The following is a 19,206-nucleotide window of genomic DNA, read 5'->3' as shown; positions in this document are numbered from 1 at the left end:
TACAATTCACCAGTTTAAAATGTAACATTATGCTAACCAGGCATACCTGGAAATGAATACTGCATAAGAGGCCACATTGTCTATTCATGAGCCACCCAGAAGATTCTAGATACCATAGACTTCCATCTTACTGGTCCAAAGTCAACAAAGTTCCCAAAATACCACAAAGACTTCGATCATGTAGGAAAGTAAGTTCTTTGAAGAGCAGTTCCTCAAAAATACACAAGGCACAATGTTGTGTCACCCTGTCGAACTTGTGCCTCAGAGAGCATTTCATTATATCATCCCACTGTGATGTTAAGAAAGGATTTGTGGATGAGTACTGTTACTGTATGGTAAGCACAGCATGCCAACCTACATACAAACTCCTCATATGCAATATGATGTCATGGTTAGTTACACAATGTGCCTTGGGAATAAAACATCAGCAAATCAAGAATGCATTTGTATGTAATTCTAAGACTCATCCATCAGAGAAAATGAGTTGTCTCTATCAATGTTTGTGACACAATTAGGGGCTGCCTTGATTTCATAGCTGTAAAGAAATTATATATACAATGTATTCAATGCAGTAGTCACACAGGTCTTGTGTATGCGACTATAGCAATCTTGTCACACAGGAATTAGATTCCCATTGTTGTTGTTCCTAGAGGCTAATGAAGAGCACATCATCTTGCTTAAGGGATGCACCCAGGAGACATGAGAACATAACATGAGACTGTATGTTTGTGAAGTAGATACATTTTATACTCGTGAGAAATCAGGTATTTGGTGTGGGTGAAACACTAATCAAGCAACAACCATAATCCTCATTAGGGTAAACCACAAAAATCACTATATTAACCTGTGCCTAAAACTCTGGTAGTTTGGCACAGAAGAAGGCAAGCTTTATTTAGAGGCACTGTGTAAAGTATTTAGGCAGCAGTCAAACAGTAATAAAGTGAGAACTCAACAGAGTAAAAACCCTAAACATATTTAGAAAATTAGATTATGATGTAATAAGTAACCTGAGATTAAAATGACAACATTCAAATGAGGAGTAGAACTGGAGATATTGAATTGAAAATGTTTAGATAAAAGTAACACCAAAAGGTGCAAAGCGCCAACTGAGGGTATCTAGTCACACTGGACTGGGACAAAGTTACAAGTTCGAGCTGCCTACAATGAAACACAGGCTGCTCACAGGACTTGTGCGAGGCCTAATCGGAGTTTCTTTGTGATGCTTACCATCATTTAGCATTGATTCTGATGAAGGTGAGTGGTTAGACTTTGAGGGTCTTTGCATCACTTGGCTTCAGTTACGATGAAGTTTTCCCCTCTGTGGCAGGGCTTTTACGTTGCTCAGCGTCAGATCCTATGAAGCTTTCAGCTATGAAGTGAGGCTTTGGGGGTCTTAAAGTTTATGAGTGATGGTTCTGATGAAACTTGCAACTGTGTGGCAAGGCTTTGCGGGGCTTTACAGCACTTTCTGCCACATTTGATGGAACGTTCACTTAGGCAGGAGGAATTCTCTCTGAAGCCAGCCAAATGACCAAGACCTGTGGAGGTACCTCTTGGGCATCATAAACTCACTACAGCACAGGCCTGCAGAGTTATGGCAGGTCCAGTGCAGCAGGTCAGCTGGGAAGTTGCAGGGAGGACTTTGTAGCTTGTTGTGCCCCTTTAGCTCAGAACAGGAGTCCAGCCAGCTGACCCTTGGAGTTACTAAGACTGTGATTAAAGGAGCAGGCTCTGTCTTCCCTCTCAGAGACTAAGGCAGGTCTCAAGCAGCAGGGCAGTCCTTCTTCTGTAGTGTCAACACATTCAGGACAGTACTGAAGAGTGGGTCCCAGGGTCCAGTATTTATACCTGATGCCAGCTTTAAAGTGGGAGAACATTATAAACTCTCCCTCCCCATCTGGTTCTGGAATTTACTTCCTTCCCCTGCCCAAGCCCCAATATGCCTGGAGTGACAAAAAGTTAGTGTGAGGTTTTTCGGAAGTGCAGGAGGCTGCCCCTACTGAAGTACAAGTGCTGTAGGTGACAGCTCGATAGAGAAAATAAAAGGAGGCCCCCTATTGGTAATTATATGGGACCAGGGGGAAATTTGTGAAAAAGTACGGGGTGTCCCACTCTTACAGGCCTGAAAACCTATTATGCAGTGGAAATAATATTTGTACCTCTGTGTATTGTAAGATCTAAAGAGACCCGGGGTAAATATTTCTCGTGGTGTTTAGGACATAAGGCAGCGAACAACTGATGTGTAGCTAGTGCACAGAAAATGAATATGTGTAGCAGAGATGCTAGCAATCGTAACAATGTCTGTTATTGAAACACAGTGACAGTAAAATAAACTTTTGCAGATACATTTTGGTAAAAAAGTGTACACATTTATTATTATTACATACAGTCTAAGTCATTTGATGATACTAAAAACAACGATAAAACAATCATAAGGGTAATCATTCAACATATTATTGTACAATTCATCCAAATTAAAACAAAATACATTAAAACAAGAATCACAAGTTTAGTAAAAATTTATCTGCAAAAGTTTATTTTACTGTCACTGTGTATCAATAACAGACATTGTTACATGTAGGTGACAGCTCCACTCCACCTGTCATCTCAGGATTGCTAATCCTGCCAACACCCAATCCCCCTTTATGACCATATATGGGAGGAATACACAAACTGCCAATTACACCTAGTCATGTGACCCAGACCACAGGCTGCGGTCACCAAATGGTAAGGGCAAAAAAATGCCAACCTTCTAAAAGTAACTAGAAAACAACACAAGCGCCGGTGCTGAGAAAAGCAATTCACAAACAAGGATAAGTCAAAATGGATGTCCAGAATGAATCATAAACAACCTGCCGAAATATTGGCAACTAGGATTTTATTCCTCTTTCAAAAATAGTTTTTGTTATGAGTAACACATTGTTTTTTAGTGCATGGAAAAACAGCAATTTTTTATATATATATGTACAGTGAACAGAAATAACATACTCTTTACACACTTCCAACATACATGGCCTTCCAATCATACAAAACACATGCATACATAATCAACGGAAAAAACAATGTAAACAACAATTGGATGCAACAAAGGAAACGAAAAAAGGAAACAAAAAACACCACGTATCGGTTGTCAATCAGTTGGATAAATCCCTTGGCGTTTTTTGATGATTCTAAAGTCTTTTCAAACTTAGTCTCTGAACAAGAGTCAACTTCTTAGAAAGGTGGTGAACAAGCTTGTTTGTAATGCAAAAGATGTAGACCTGATACGTGGGAAAGGAGGTCGACGCGTCAGTAAAAGCACCCACACTACAAAGCCTTTTCGGATTACCTCCAACCAAAGGACACCACAAATGCGGAACTTGCATATGTTGCAACTAAACCATTGAGGACTCTGTCTTCACATTCGAAAACATTCATTGGAAGCACGATACTTTTACAAATTGTAAAACCAAAAATGTTGTCTATGCAATCATTTGCCCGTGTCCTCTGGTGTATATAGGCAAGACCACACAAGAAGTGAGGAGCAGAATCACTCAGCACAAATTCCGGATAAGGAGAGGAGTAGAAAACGCCCCTTTAGTCAACCACTGGACAAATATGAAACATCAACAGTCCGATTTAAAATGGACCGTTTTGTCTAAAATTGAAAAAGACCCAAGGGGCGGTGATTTGGATGCCAGACTAGCCCAACGTGAGGCGCTATTGATAATGAAGTTTAACACTGCCATGCGAGGGTTAAATGAGATGTCTGAGATCTACAAAACCAACACTTGATCAGCTCAGGCCAACACTTCACGAGATATCTGTCTCCAGCATTTTTTCCACCTGAACTACAAGTCCCAGAAGCCTCGGGGAGCTTCACCAACCAGGAAGTACCAGCCCTGACCGCACTGCAGGTCTGACTCATTCTGCAGCCCGACTCCGAGGACGAAGGACCCGTTGTTTAACCCGGTATGTTACACATACATTGTCCGTCATGATCTGAGGTGGCAAGCCCCACCACAAACCTAACCGCCGGCTCCCCCCTCTTTCCAACAGGGAAGCTGAGGCGAACAAACAAGCCCGCTCCGCCACACATTAGAATTATGGACTGAACGTCAAGACAGCCTGCCGACGTCAGTGCAGGTAACAACCCCCCTATGCGCGCCCCCCTTATAGTTAGCGCCCTGTAGGGTTGAGACTAAGCGCGCTTGTTTTGTTTTATTTCTTTTACTCACAGCCCCTGTACGCACTCCACGGTGAAACCTTTGAAACTTCGTTGCCTTGATCTTTCCAGTTTGGAATTAGCATGTCTGGTTCAAAACCTCAAGGTAGGCTTTGGTTGAACTCAGGGGTAGTCTCTCATTTCCAATAAGTCTGTTGCACTAAGCACCCCATCTTTGATTGTTTCCACAGAACCAGTATAGGTCCTGAGGAGAACCCCACAAATCAGAAGGGTTCGAAACGCGTCGACCTCCTTTCCCACGTATCAGGTCTACATCTTTTGCATTACAAACAAGCTTGTTCACCACCTTTCTAAGAAGTTGACTCTTGTTCAGAGACTAAGTTTGAAAAGACTTTAGAATCATCAAAAAACGCCAAGGGATTTATCCAACTGATTGACAACCGATACGTGGTGTTTTTTGTTTCCTTTTTTCGTTTCCTTTGTTGCATCCAATTGTTGTTTACATTGTTTTTTCCGTTGATTATGTATGCATGTGTTTTGTATGATTGGAAGGCCATGTATGTTGGAAGTGTGTAAAGAGTATGTTATTTCTGTTCACTGTACATATATATATAAAAAATTGCTGTTTTTCCATGCACTAAAAAACAATGTGTTACTCATAACAAAAACTATTTTTGAAAGAGGAATAAAATCCTAGTTGCCAATATTTCGGCAGGTTGTTTATGATTCATTCTGGACATCCATTTTGACTTATCCTTGTTTGTGAATTGCTTTTCTCAGCACCGGCGCTTGTGTTGTTTTCTAGTTAAGTTTGGCTCAGCCGCGCTGAGTAACGAGTCAAGACCCTAGGGTGTTTTGCTAACCTTCTAAAAGTGGCATTTTCAGAATTGAGGCTTAAAATTTGATGTACACATTAAAGATGATTTAAAATTATGATTCTTTAGAGTCTAAAAAAGACATTTCTACATGTTCCCAAGGAAAGGTTATCACTTGTTAAATGTAATATGGTAACCTAATGCTATGCAATTGGACAATAATATAGTAATATATATTTATTATGCATGATTAATGAAAACCATTTGCATTCACAGTCACTTTACAAATTTGACAAGTCAAAACACAATAAAAAAAATGTATTCGTACTTCTATTTTTCTCTTCCCTTTATAAAACAAAATATGTGGGCTACATGATGATCATTGTGCACATTTCCTATGCAAAGTATTCCCTACAATATATACATATTTGTTGCTTTGATTTTTAAGTCCTTATTGATTGTCTGCCTTTTCCTGGTTCCTGGTTGGTTAAGAGAGGGTTTTAGTGTGTTTTGCTTGGAGTAAAAACATTCTCTGGGATTAAAAAGTTGCTATGGTGGTCTCTCTTGCTCCTGTTTGGAAAGTCTAGGATACTCTTATGCTTAAGCTGTGCTGAGAAACATTCTGAAACTGCAAATAATTTGGGTTTCCGTTGGATTAAAAAAGAGCTTTACTACCTGCCTACAGGACTTAATGCATTTGTGTTTGAAGATGAGGCAAAGCAATGCACACCTAATGTCCAGTAGTCCTGGGCAGATGCAGATTATATGCACCAGATCTTAATTTCCGTTACCGCAAAGGTGGCAGTTGTGCTGTCCATGTTTCCTTTCCCAGGGCAGTAAGTGCGGGAGTATCGGAAGGATACCCAGGTGATATCTTAAAATGTTCTCCTTTGTCATGATTTTGAACCCTGCACTCAAGTATGGTTGTTGCTTGAGGGCTTTATAGTCATTGAGGACCGACCAGCCATGTGCCCTTTTCACCAGAGTTGCTGTATCTTCAATGACAGATATGGCTTTTGAAGCTTTAGTTACTGCTTTTTTGAAGCTCTGGTGCATTGCTGAAATATCCCACAAATTGTTTAAACCTATTTTTGATAGGGAGTCTAGAAGGTACTCTCTGGCTGGGGAGTTTCCCTGGTGTGACAGTTCAGCTCAAAGGGGTGAGTTTAGTGAACCTTGCTTGGCTCTCCTGATTTTGTCATATTCACAAAACCGGGTCCTACTCTACACTAGGCAATATGTTCCATACCATCTCCTGTTGACTCGTTAGTGTGGTTACACTTAACCTTCCACCTACTTCAAGAGTTACAACAAGGTGTGCCTGTCTTTAAAATATCCTCGCACATTCTGTGTGTGTCACTCCATGTGTGTCTATAGTCCCTACTCTCAATCAGAGCTCGTGCAACCCCTTGTATGGATGCGGAGAGGGATACGTCAGACTGAATCAGATAAAATCAGAAAAAGTCAGAAAAAATGTGTGGATGGTAGGAAGGAACCTCACGGGAGCAACCACCAGGGAACTACTGACAGGTTCTCGTCAGTGTGTTCCACTTCTCATCATTGGCTCCTTCCCACCGAAAACAAACAAAATAGAAAGTAGGAAAAATTGTCAAAGTAAATCTTAATCAACTCAATAGTGTATATCCCTACAACACTGATGTGCATCTACCCCCACCGGTATCATCACCGCTATTCAGTGTGATGCCGTATTTAAAATGGAGCTAGAAGTCCCTAGCTATTAGGACAACTTTATTCTATGCCGGGTATCTACTCCCACTAAAACCAACACTCTACCGTTGTGCTGATTTTGTGCCAGCTTTTCACGAATGCCATTTTCTGGCCACAGTCTGATTCTGTAGACCAAATTCAAGCAGGATTTGGGCTGGGGAAGGATAATTTGGGATGTGGAAGATCGCTCTATAGACCCGGATGATGATTTTGTCCAAATTGGATGCATCCCTTCCTCGCATTGGGTAGCATCCAATGGTAAATGTTGGTTGTAGCTTGGCCTGTATCACCTGCAGTAGTGGGTCTAAAGTCAGGCCTCGTAGTGCTTTTTTTAGGGGTTTCATTGCTGTTGTTGTTGGGATGCCTTTCCGCGCACAGGCTCCATCTGGGGTTTGTAAGAGGATTTAACGTCTCGTAAGACTCAGAGATATTTGTATTGGATTGCAGGTTCTAGACGATGCACATCCAGATGCCAGTACAGCTTTTCATTCTAGTGCAGGTCATTGCCATTGTTTTTGTTTTGTTTAGATTAATATGTTTGTGTAAAATATCTTTAGTAGTATCCAGTAGATGCAGTAATCCAATTGGAGTTCTGCTTTTTAAGACCAAGCCGTCTGCACAATGAAAGTTGGAGAGGGACATGTTTCCCAGTTTTGGAGGGTGTGATATGCTTTTGTCCAATTTTCCCGGGAGGTCAGCCATGAAGAGGTTACAAAGAAAGGGAGCTAGGACACACCCTTGTTTTAGTCCTTTGGTGGTGTTTATGTGCCTGGAGAGGTGTGTCCCTGCCCCTAACTTGATTTTAACCAGTGTCTATATGTAATAGGATCAGCTGGGTGAGGAGGGCTGATGGAATGCCCAATTTTTCTAATGTGGGCCATAAGCTTGCTCAGTCTACGTAATGAAATGTGGCGCTTTAGTCTATAAAACATAGAAACAGTGATTGCTTTGCCTCTTTAGGTGTACCAATCAGCAGTGACAGGGTCATGGTGTTGGTAGTGGTTCCCATTTGTCTGCAGAAGCTAGTTTTGTTTACTGGAATAATGGATTTTGATGGGACCCAGGATGTAAGTTCTTCTAAAATCTCTCCTGCATAGTATTAACCCTCGCTATCAATTAAGGTAACACGACAAAAGTTGTTTGCGTTACCCTTGTCGCCCTGCTTGTGAATAGAAGAGAGCTTGGATCCCTTCCAATATTTTGAGATGGTTTATTTCTCCAGAGCCTCATTAAAAATAGGCACCAGGATTTTTTTCCTGTGCTCTGGGTCACATTTGTACAGGATGAGTGGTATTCCTTTGGGGACTGGAGCACCTTCTGACTTCCCTTTGGCTATTTGCCTCCTGATTTGTTGCTTTGATATACTAAGCAGTTCCTCATTGCAGGATTGAGGTACTTCAAAGCATGCTGCTTATATCCATTCATTGGATGTGATTCGGCTCTGTATAGTGCCTGAGAGAATACCCACTTTCGGTTTAGCGCAGGACTCTTCCCCGGCCTTTCCCCCTCCCTGTTCCAGATGGTAGGAATGATGATGCTGGAGTTCTGGTTTATGGTTCAGTCTGGTAACTGGGTGTGTGTCAGCACCTGTTTTGGCGCTGGGTACTTCACCATTCTTTTCTCCCCCTTGGACCTGGCTGTTAAAGTGGAGTTGTAGGTGTTTTGCCCAGTATTCCTGTGCAATGTGGAAGTTTATTCCTTGGTGACCTGGCTGCTGGAAGGTGTTGATTGTCAGGCAGTACCAGGCAGAGTTCTTGCTTTTTGAATCATGCAGCAACCTTGCCCACATAGATTCGTTTTCTTGCCTTTTTTCCACCATAATGTTCTTTTCAGGGCTTCCTTTAATTTCCTTAGTTCTCCTTGCAGGGTTGAGTTTTGAGGGTTCCTGCAGAGTTGCCTTAATATTTGGTTTATGGAGCGTTTGAGTCTTCTGACCTAAGGAGTGATTATATTTGATATGGGGTTCCTTGATTTTGACCCTTTTATTGTTACTACCTTGGTAGCGTATGTGTCTCTCAAGGTCTTTGTGAAGTTCTCTATATGGTTACAGGACGTGTTGCTGTTTTGAGTTGTTGGCAGAGTAAGATTTTTGGATTTACTGTGACCTTCGCTACTGAAGCAGAGCTACACATAATCCTCTTTTGGTCGGAGGTACATTCTGTGCTGATGGTTTTTCTGACCTGGTTTAAAGTTTTGTATTTTGTTCTAAATGTTACTTCCTGTGGAAGGTGGTCACTTTGTTCATTGTTTCCCGATTGGTAGGAGCAGATTTTATAAAACAGGGAGAGTGTATCCAATGTATAGTCCAGATGAGAAGTATTTGTTGTTGAGTGAAATGTAGGTGCAGGAGGATTGTCCTCCATGAAATGTCCGTTCAAGGCCCTCACATTGAGATATTCCAGTTCTCGTAGTAAGTAAACTGATGCTCTGGTTTGCCTATTTAGATGAGTTGGTCCCTGGATTGTGATTTCCCATTCCTGTGATAGGTTCCAAAACAGGTCTTCATCGCTTGAGCTACCCAAAAGATGAAGATTGAAATCCCCCGCTAATATGATGTTCTCTGTGTGACCTCTGATATTCTGGTTTGTTCTTTAATCAGTAGTTTGGATCCTTTAAGCCTGGCCTTGGGTGTAAGTATTTATGATTATTATTTGACATTCTTCTTCATTGAAGGTGATTGTTTTAGTTGCTGTCTGCAGCTTACTTGGGCCCGAAATGTTTGCCCTTAGCGGTTTAATCTTTCATATTGTTGATATTGAGAAGCAGATTGTCAGACCGCCCGATCGATGGCCGTATCTCGCCCCCTTTCTTGAGGGAATTTTTGGAATGTGAACCCTTGAAATTTTATGGCTTGTTCCTCCTAGGTTTCTTGAAGAAGTATGAGATCAAAAACCTTCAGGTAGTCTAACACCTGTGTGTCCTTTGTCTTGCTAGCCATACCGTTGATGTTCCAGATGCACAGGCAGATCAGTTTTGTATCTTTCAGCCTTCGGCTTGTCTGGAGGTTTGCGTACCACTGAGTGTGATCGACCTTAATTGTTCATGATAGGTTTCTCCAGTCTATTTTTGTTTATTTATTTCCTGAGTTTTGTACACTGCAAACTTGACCCAAAGGTATCAGGTATTAGAGCGCTTTACATGAGCACCAGTTAAGTTACACAAGGACACGCTCATGTTTTGTTTGGCTCAGGGAGATTAAGTGATTTGCCCAGAATCACAGGATGTTGAGCATCATTGCTGACACCAGAACCTGCTGCCCCAGATTTGAGATTGATCGCTCTCTAGCCTGATCGGCCACATCCTCTCCCCCCCCCCCCCGATATCCGCTGTTTCTGGCTTTATCTACTTTAGTTCATGCCTCCCCCAAGGGATTTTGTTTCTGAGTTTGGTCACTGGAGAGTTACTTCTTGCTCCTTAAAGTAATAATTTGGTGGTGTGTTGGTCATGTGGCCACGCTATACCTCTGATTCCAGTTAACAAGGGTGTTGAGTAGTCAGGCTTAATGTCGGGAAATAACCTTATTCCCCATTGTTGAAATGTATTCGCTTCTTTCATGATCTTGTTGGCTGTCTCATTTGTCCCCAGGTAGTTTTAGTTAACTTTGGGCCCTGCAGGTTGTCATGCCGAATAAACTCAATTGATAATAGGTTGGTTGAACTTGTCCAGATATTTCATTGTTTGTAGAAGTCGCAGCATAATGCCCTGGTTTAAAATATCTCCTCTCTCTCTTGGTTTGTAATCTGGTACGAATATAATGGTGAGGAAAAAGATGAGAGGTGGCTCAGCTGTCCTAGGGGACCGAGCACTCAATTACAGTGAAAAAAGAAAAGAATCCCCTAGAGCATTACACACATATGCTGCTACTCTTCCGCCCATCAGGTAAAAACCTCACATTCACTTTCTCATCATAACATGCACTAGAAAATAAACCCATAGGTTCTTTTAGATTGTACCCTAGATTACTTTGATAACCTACCTCCATTCTAAAGTGTAAATCCAAATATGGATTTACACTTTAAAATGGAGGTGGGTTATCAAAGTAAGCTAGTGCACAATCTAAAATAACGTATGGGTTTATTTTTTAGTGCACTTTTCGATCTGACCTCGACAAGGAGGACGGACTTTTAACAGGAAGATCAAATACAAGAGGGTCTCCTGGAAGTTACAAACCTTTTTCCCTTTTTCCACAATCCTCACAGAACAAACTGACGGAGGTTTAAAGAATGCCATAAGAGAGGTGAGGCTTGGTTGTAACCCACAGAACTATTTGTGATTTAAAAAGAAATGTGATTTAAAGAGAAATATCAACAATATAGGGTTAACACTGGATACCCCTTTTTTTTCTCTTTTACATTTTTAAACCAGAACTAGCTTTTGGTCCCATACAAAGGTGTTGGGAGTATGTCTATCCGGCAGCCAGAAGAAGTATAAGGGCGGTGAAACAAGTGTTGAGGTGCCATTATCTAAGTGTGCGTTCTTCACAAAAAGTACAGGTAATGATGATAACGTGAATGTGAGGTGTTTACCTGGTGGGTGGAAGAGTAGGAGCATATGTGTATAATGCTCTAGAGGAGTCTTTTGTTTTTTCACACAAATATAGGTGTGTCAGTTGGTCTTGGGTCATTTGCTGAAACTCCCCATAGTTGTATTGAGGCGGACTGTGTTTGCCATTGAGGCACAGTGTTGGAGATACAAGTACCTAGAACATTAATGGATGACTGACTACTGGTGTGGTTGTTTCTGGTTTGTGGGGGATCCGTTCCATCCCCTTTGGGCAGAGGCACTTGGTGAGCCTGGTGTGGTGGTGCTTGCCAGGATGACAACTGACCCCTTCGTTGTTGCTGGGGAAGTTCATCTGTGAGGATTATTTCCTTTCTCAGTTAGTTGGGAGTTCATGCTTTGCTCTTTTTGGGTCTGGATTGTTATTGTAGAACAAGGTGGTGAATGTTCTTTGGTCATAGAGTTCCTGCTGTTTCATTCTTGTAATCCTCTCCTGACTGTCCTTCCAGATGTGCTGTTTTGTTCCTTAGCTTCTGATGCTGCAGTGGATGATGAGCGTTTCTTAGATGGTGTATTATTCAACTTGTGCAGTAGCAAGCCGAGGGATCACCTATCCAGGATACGTTGGTGTATGGTTGTGTAGTTTGCTCTCTGTTTGGTCCAGTGATCCCCGTGTTGGGGAAGCCCCAGCCTGAAGTAGCCCGTAATCTCAGACTTCTTGTTTCTAGCTTTTCTTTTTTGTTTGTGGCTGGCTTGTGCGTTTTTGGAAGCTATGTTGCTGGCCTTTGTTCTTAGTTGCAGTGAGAGAAGTGGCCAACTTTGCCGCTTGATTTTTGCCTGCGAGGAGGTTCCTTTCATATGGGCCCCTATCCATCTCTATGATATGGCCAGTTACAACGTCCTCTTGTTACGTATGTTTGTTTGTGATATTGGAGGTGCAGTTCGATTTAACATTTGATTTTAAGTCTGTTAATAGGTTCCCCGGCATAGTTAGGACAGTGGCTAATTTCTCTAAAATAGCTGCCCATGAGCACTCCGGTTGTACGATTAGGTTGGCTTTGGCGGCTGCTTGCCCTGTTTTTATCAGGCTTTTTAGGACTTCAAGCTTCTTATCTATCCCTGTGGTGAAGTCAGCTAGGGCTTGAAGAACCAAGAGCTGCATATCCAACTTATCCGATTGATAATGAAGGGTGATGGCTGGGATCTTCATAGTATTCCATAGGCTTGCCCAGATGGTTTCTGAAGAATGAGTTCTCTATAAGCTGTTGTCCCTCGGTGATGTCATTTGTGGAGGCCAGGGTGGGCTTTTGTGTGTATGAAGCTACCAATTCCTCCCATTCCTGGGATGCCAAGTTTGATATGTTGCAGTCTGTTCCATGTGAGCCTTCATTTCATTGATGAGAGAGGGTGTAATCATTACAGTTTTCCACTATTGGACAGTAGGCTAGTGAATCAGTAGCCTGTTTGTTTGTTGGCTTTAAAGGAGAGCTGTTTTTAGGTTGGGTTATGTTCAAAGCGTTCTGCTCGGTCTCTGTGAAATGTATCCGCGATTATGTGGGGAAGGTGCTTGAGGCTTAATCCCCTCCTGTACTTGAGCAGGCCAGGTGATCCCAGGGGCTTGTATGCAATGTTTCCTGTGCCAGTTGAGGCACTCTCCAGCAGAGTTTGTCCTTGTTTGTCATAGTGCCGGTTGTTAGGCTTTTATCATTCCCTGCTGTTTTGGAAGTGATTCCTCATAAGACTAGGACCACATCTGGGCCTTCGTTTCTATTTGCCATTGTCTTGTCTTTATCTGATGGATAATGGGCCACAGTGTGGATTGCCCCTGCTTGGGATGAGTTTGGTCCTCCTGGAAGTAGGCAGGACCCCTAGGTTGTAGGGGAGTTTGAAGATCCTCATTAGTTTCGTTCTTCGAATAGCTAGCTGTACGGGGTTCTTTCAGGAATGCAAACTTGGTGTAAATTTTTGGTTGGTGTACAAAGGGTTGCCTTCAGTGGCATTCCGTTCATGTTTATGAGCTCTTCTGCTTTTCCGCGCTTTGAAACCTTGTGTTCCGAGCCAGTTTTTGGTGCCCGTATTGTAGCTGGTTTCCTGCTGTTGTTGCTGCTGCCATTGGGGTCTTTGTTGGTGACTTTGTTGATGGCTATGGTGATTTTGTTATGATTGCGAATGGCAAACTTTCTAATTTTTTTTACCTTAAGGGGGGCCCTCCTTCTCTTCCTTATCTCATGCTATCAATATCAGTCTTGTTGAATTGTTTGCCCTCTTATTTGCTGTTCTGTCCAATGTTTGTGTCCAATGCTTCCTGTGCAGGCTCCTGATACACGCCTTGGTAGGTAAATTGTACTTCTCTACTAGACCAGTAGCTGGTGCTTCCCAGGATGGGAGCGAGGGCTGAAAAGGGACAGTACATGTTGCTGATTTATTTCTCTTAAGCGCTCTGTGGATAGGGCTCTGAGGATTCTGACTGAAAGGTATCCCCGCTGCTGTTACTACTTCCCACTCCAAACTCCTACCGCCTGCTGTGGCTTGTTATGATTTGATGAGGAGTTGTTGAGGGTGTGTCGGGAAGTGCTGGAGTTTAGGTTTGGGTGGTTCCCAGCTTTCCTTCCCCTTTCATCGTGAGGGTGATCCGGCTGTTGGCCTGCTTGGGGGCGAGCTCAGGCTATTGATATTACTTGCCAACTTTTTTCTTTTTTTTTTAAGGTAGTGGTGTTTACCATACAATCTTTTGTGCTTTTAATCAAGTCCTTTTCAGGTCTCGATCAGTTGTGAGCCAATTTCCTCCTGGGAGGTGTCTTGTGGGAGGCAGCCCATGTGGTATGAGGTCCTTGCCTGGTTTGCTGCCCAGTTTGCAGGCGTGGTGCAGTGAAGTCGCAGGGCTGGGGACTCCCTGGGTGGGAGCAAGTTGCACTAGTCACTGCTGCCCACCTACGCTCCACCCAGATGGCTCTAAGCCTTACCTGCTGCTGCTGTTGCTGTTTCTGTTGCAACAGCTCTCCTCCCCGCTCTACCTTGGGTCACTGCAAAGAGAGATGGGTGCACCGGCAGGATGTGGGGAGTAGAGCGAAGGTGCGCGGAAGAGGGTGGTGCGGCAGTGCTGAAAAGCAGAACTGGGTAAACCGCTTGAAAACGCCTTGAAATGCTGCTGGAGAGACGCTGCACGCTCCTGCTGACTGCTGACCTGCTAAATTGCCTGCTTGCCTTGCAGTGTGTGATAGAACACGACTAACACAATAGAACAGGTAGGCCTTGCAGTAGTGAAATACATATGTAAAGGTTTTTCACTACCAGGACATTTAAAACTTAAAAGTACATATCTAAATTTTTAAATACAATGCAATCTTCTTTATGGGCTGTTTAGGCCCTTCCATAGGGGTGACATATATATATTAAAGGGAAGGTTTAGGCCTGGCAAAAGGTTTATTATGCCAGGTCGAAGTGGCAGTTTAAAACTGCACACAGTCTGCAATGGTAGGCCTGAGACAAGTTTTGAAAAGGGTTACTTAGGTGGGTTGCACAAAAAGTGCTGCAGACTCACACGCAGCATTTAATTTACAGTCTCTGGGTACAGGAAGTACCACTTTATCAGGGACTTAAAGTAAATTAAATGCGCCCATTGGACATAAGCTATGTCTAAAGGAGTGAGCATAAGCATTTTAGCACTGGTTAGCAGTGGTAAAGTGCACATAGTCATAAAGCCAACAAAATCGAATTTCAGAAAAACAGGAGGGGAGTAAGCAAAACATTTGTGGGAAGACCACCCTGAGGCTGTCAGGTCTAACAATACTCATGTAGTTTCACTCAGCAGCACATACAGTCCCTCGTGGGTCATCTGATAGATGTTTTTCAGGCTGTCCCAGGAACTATGACTGAGAAAGAGCAGGAGAAGACATACACGAACAGCATGTATCCTCATATGAAGGACAACTTGATCCTTTCCAACAGTAAACCAGGGGGCAGCCACAGGTATAGAGGAGATCTAGAATGAAGATGTTAGGAGGTTTTCCTAGGCAAGAAAAGACCATGTTTCCCCATAGATGAGGCTAAGGTACAGTCTCATACTACTACCACCCCTCCTACACCACAAAGCAGTGCCAATCCCAAAGAAAAAGTACCATGAGATGAGGTTTCGCTTTGTGCCAGGGAACTATGAGCTCTAATGTGTTCCCCCAGTCCCAAAACCAACCCCTTATATGAGGCATTCTTGGGTGACATGTAGCATCTCTTGCTTGAGAATCAGGAACTCCTGAAGGCCTTTAGACTGTACACAAGGTATCAAGGCTGTTACTTAGGAGGTGAAGAAGGGGATCACTGCCCTACAAGAATCTCTGGCTCTCCATGATAGGAATGTGGCCTGCCTCATGCCATCCTGGACTCGCTTTCAGTCTTCATCCTAGACCCTTGTTTATACCCTCTGGTTGTGCTCATCAGCCCTCCCCATATCACTACCATCCACCTTCTGTGCCTCTTCACTCCCACTGTGTCTATGCATTGTTATCTTTTGCACACACCATGATACACATCACACATGTTTTAAAGGGCCACACAAAGGCAAATATCATGGCCAGGTGAATTTTTGATTGAGAGTACCTTTAATTACACACACAGCGGAAGACTGAAATTGAATAGTAAAACAAATGTACAATACATACACGCAGATCACAGGCTGTTTGGTTGATTTGCAAGCTGTTCCTGGCACAAAACTGGATTCTATGGGATTGAGCAGCAGCCAATTGTCAGTGATGTTTCCTAGTTGCAGGATCTATTTGTGCCTATAAGTGATCTTCTGTCACACCAGGACCATTGTGCTTCAGAAGTTTTATTTGCTTTTGTATGTAGGCCTCAAGGTTACCCAGGTAAGCGTCAGTGGAGCTTAGGTACCACTCCATGTTGACATGACCACGTCTAGCCAAATTTGCAGGACAAATGTCATACTTCCATAGATCTGGACTGCGCCATTGACCTCGCTCTGTAGCTGCAAATGGGACAGGAGGTGAAGGTGTACCAAATGAGCCAAGGGGGGATTTGGTAGATGAATCTAAGTGAGGCCCGTAAACCTCCTGTGGAAAATTAATACGGTTTGGTAAACATTATCTGCGTCATCTTGCCCTTTTCCCCCGAATGCCACACTTTTTGTCGTGCACACCCGCCATTTTAGGTGCCTTGGTCAGAACCACACTCTGCACGCCGCTGACCCCTAGCACGGCTCTTCACCCTCACAAGCACCCCCCCCGCATGCTGCCAGCCCCCGCTCTCACATGCCTTGGGTCATAAACCCCTCTTCCACGCAGCTCTGCCTCGAAACCCATCCTGTTCCCAGCGCGACACTTCCCTCCATCCCTTTCATGGTCCCGGATCCCTTGATAACACCCCTCTTTCCTTTGTGCCCGTTTGTCTCACTCGTTCCCAAGCCGCCACCTGGCCCTGCGGGTACTGTCATTGCCCCCTTCCTCCTGTACAGTAGGAAACCCCCCCCCATCAAAGGATCCTTGAGCTAATCAAAGCCCCCACCCCATGAGATCCGATCAACCTCACACATTCCGTGAATCGGCGGAATGTCCAGCTGCGCGATAATCATCATCCGTTGTGAACGGGGTGGGGACTTCAACTGTAAATATGTGTGGGAACGGGCCTGAAGCGGGGATTCCGAGGATGTCTTTCCGTACATCAAAGGGTTGACAGAGATGTGTTTTATGCAATAAAGTAATAAACCTGTGTATAAGAGGCCAGGCCTCCGAGATGCAGTTAGAGCACCTCGTGACGATACTTGCTGTCCGAACTGATGTGTTTCTCCTCCGGAGAGAATAAACTTCTGTTTCCTGCCTTCCAGTCTCCAGCGCCTGCCTCTTTGTTTGGTAAACTTAAGTGGGTATAGAGGCGGCTAACGCCGGGCAACTTCGGAAAAGGTCTTCTGCCTGTACCTTTTTCAACAATTGGCGTCCCAAACATGGGGCCCATCAGCGACACGTGGATCCAGTGGGAGAGGTCCTGACGACAGAGTGAACGACTGCAACGATCGGGAGAGCTCCTGCCCAATAGACCCTCGTCTGGCAGCCGATCATCCGAACTTCACTGGTTCCGAACAGACCTCTCTCGAGTGATCTACGGTCCTGACTGGGAACCATCAGGAGTGCCGCGAGGAATACGAAGAAAAGAGGACGATCGGGCGCTGGATTTGGAAGACAAGAAACTGACCATGCGGTCCGGGTAAGGTCGTGTAAACACGACAAATTGCGAAATGATTGTTTGATTGTTTGGAAAATACTAGTATTACTCTTTGTTGATTTGTTTGGAGGTTCGCTGTCTGCAAACGGAGAAACAACCGGCTCTCTCTTTGCAAGCAGTGAAGGATAGGTAACGCAGCCGTCGTGCCTATCTTTCTCCCCCACTGATTGATTGTTTGAACTCGAACTACGGTTCGTGGATTGTTTTCGGGAGATTTCCCTCTCCCACACTGATTAATTGATTGAACCCGAACTACTGTTCGCGGATTGTTTTCTGGAGATTCTCTGTCTGCAAACAGGAAAGAACAGATTCCCTCTTTGCAGATAGTGAAAGGGTAGGTGACGCAGACCTTTGCGGGCCTACTTATTCTCCCCACTGATTGTTTGATTGACCGAACATTGACTGTTTGATATTGGTTCTTGAGGTATTCACCGCGTGCAAACAACGTAGAATAGAAATATTCTGTCTAGTCTTTGCACGCAGTGATAAGATAGGTAGTGCTGACTTTTGATCCCATTGTGATCCGTCATGTCTATCTTCTCCTCACTGATTGGTAGCTGGTTCAACCCGGACCGTTTATTAGAGGTGGACCATCTAGCTCCGCTGGAAGGCACCCCTAATAAAGACATGTTCACAAAATATGGATTAGTTACCATAGCTTATAGTAAGCTATGGCACAAGTATACCAAAGAAAATCAAGAGAAACAGTGGCCACTGATAGGATCCTTCGACCTTGACAAAATAGAAACGTTAGAAATAGCCCTTTGTAGTAGTAAGACAACGCCTATTATGCTCGACAGTCTCGGTATGTGGCGCAAAGAAGCAATGCTACGAAAAGAAAGAGACAAAGTCAGAGTAGGTAAAGAAACGCGACAGACAACCTTCCAAGCATCTGAAAGGCCCAAGGAAGGGATAGCGGTGACACGGTTCCAAGGAGTAAACACAGGAAGGGAACGGTGTAAAGGGATGTACCGACAGGACAACCCCAAGACACGACGACCCGAACGTAATCCTCCGACATTACGCGCAGGACGAACAGACTTAGGACAAAATCAATGTGCTTTTTGTAAATATTCCGGGCACTGGAAAGCCCAATGCCGACTCTACTGAACACGGGTAAGAGCAGAGAGCCGACAGAGATAACAGGCCGGCAGAAAGGGAAAAAGCGTGAGACAAAGATGAATCAGACTGACACAGACAGGCCGGATAGAACCACCACGTTTGATTACGCCCGATGGCACAGATTTCGCCAGACCGATTTCAGCGACATGTTTGAGTTCTCATAGATCGAACAGCGCTAAGACGGGAAACCCAGTCAAGCTCTAGGTTACCCGGTGACGAACCCCGTACTACCGCTACTATTCCCGAACACAAAAGCCACCCTTTTGGATAACATACAGAAACAACACACAGAGTAGTTTCGGACAGATTAGTACACATTCCATTAATGAACTCAAACTTTGAGCGCAATGGGACTGATTACTCTCTGCTGCCCCCACTCTGTGGACAAAAGCAATTACAGGCCTGCATAGACAACCCCCGTTCAGGAAAACTGTTCTTGTGGACACCCCACCCCCCCATTACCCAGGCATAAATACCTACCCCCACTGCAGTGAGGTTCTCGTAGTAAAAAGATTCAAGGAAGCCAAGTCTCTGTCAATATAAGTTAAGATTTAATTCCAGTAAAGTAAAACCATACTAATAGGAGCAATACAATACATATTACACCCACTCCGGAAGTTCCCAAAATGCAACAGGTCACCAGTCACG

This window comes from Lissotriton vulgaris, chromosome 8 (genome assembly GCF_964263255.1).
Source record: "Lissotriton vulgaris chromosome 8, aLisVul1.2, whole genome shotgun sequence".
NCBI lineage: Eukaryota > Metazoa > Chordata > Amphibia > Caudata > Salamandridae > Lissotriton > Lissotriton vulgaris.
Note: the sequence above shows the minus strand (reverse complement) of the source record.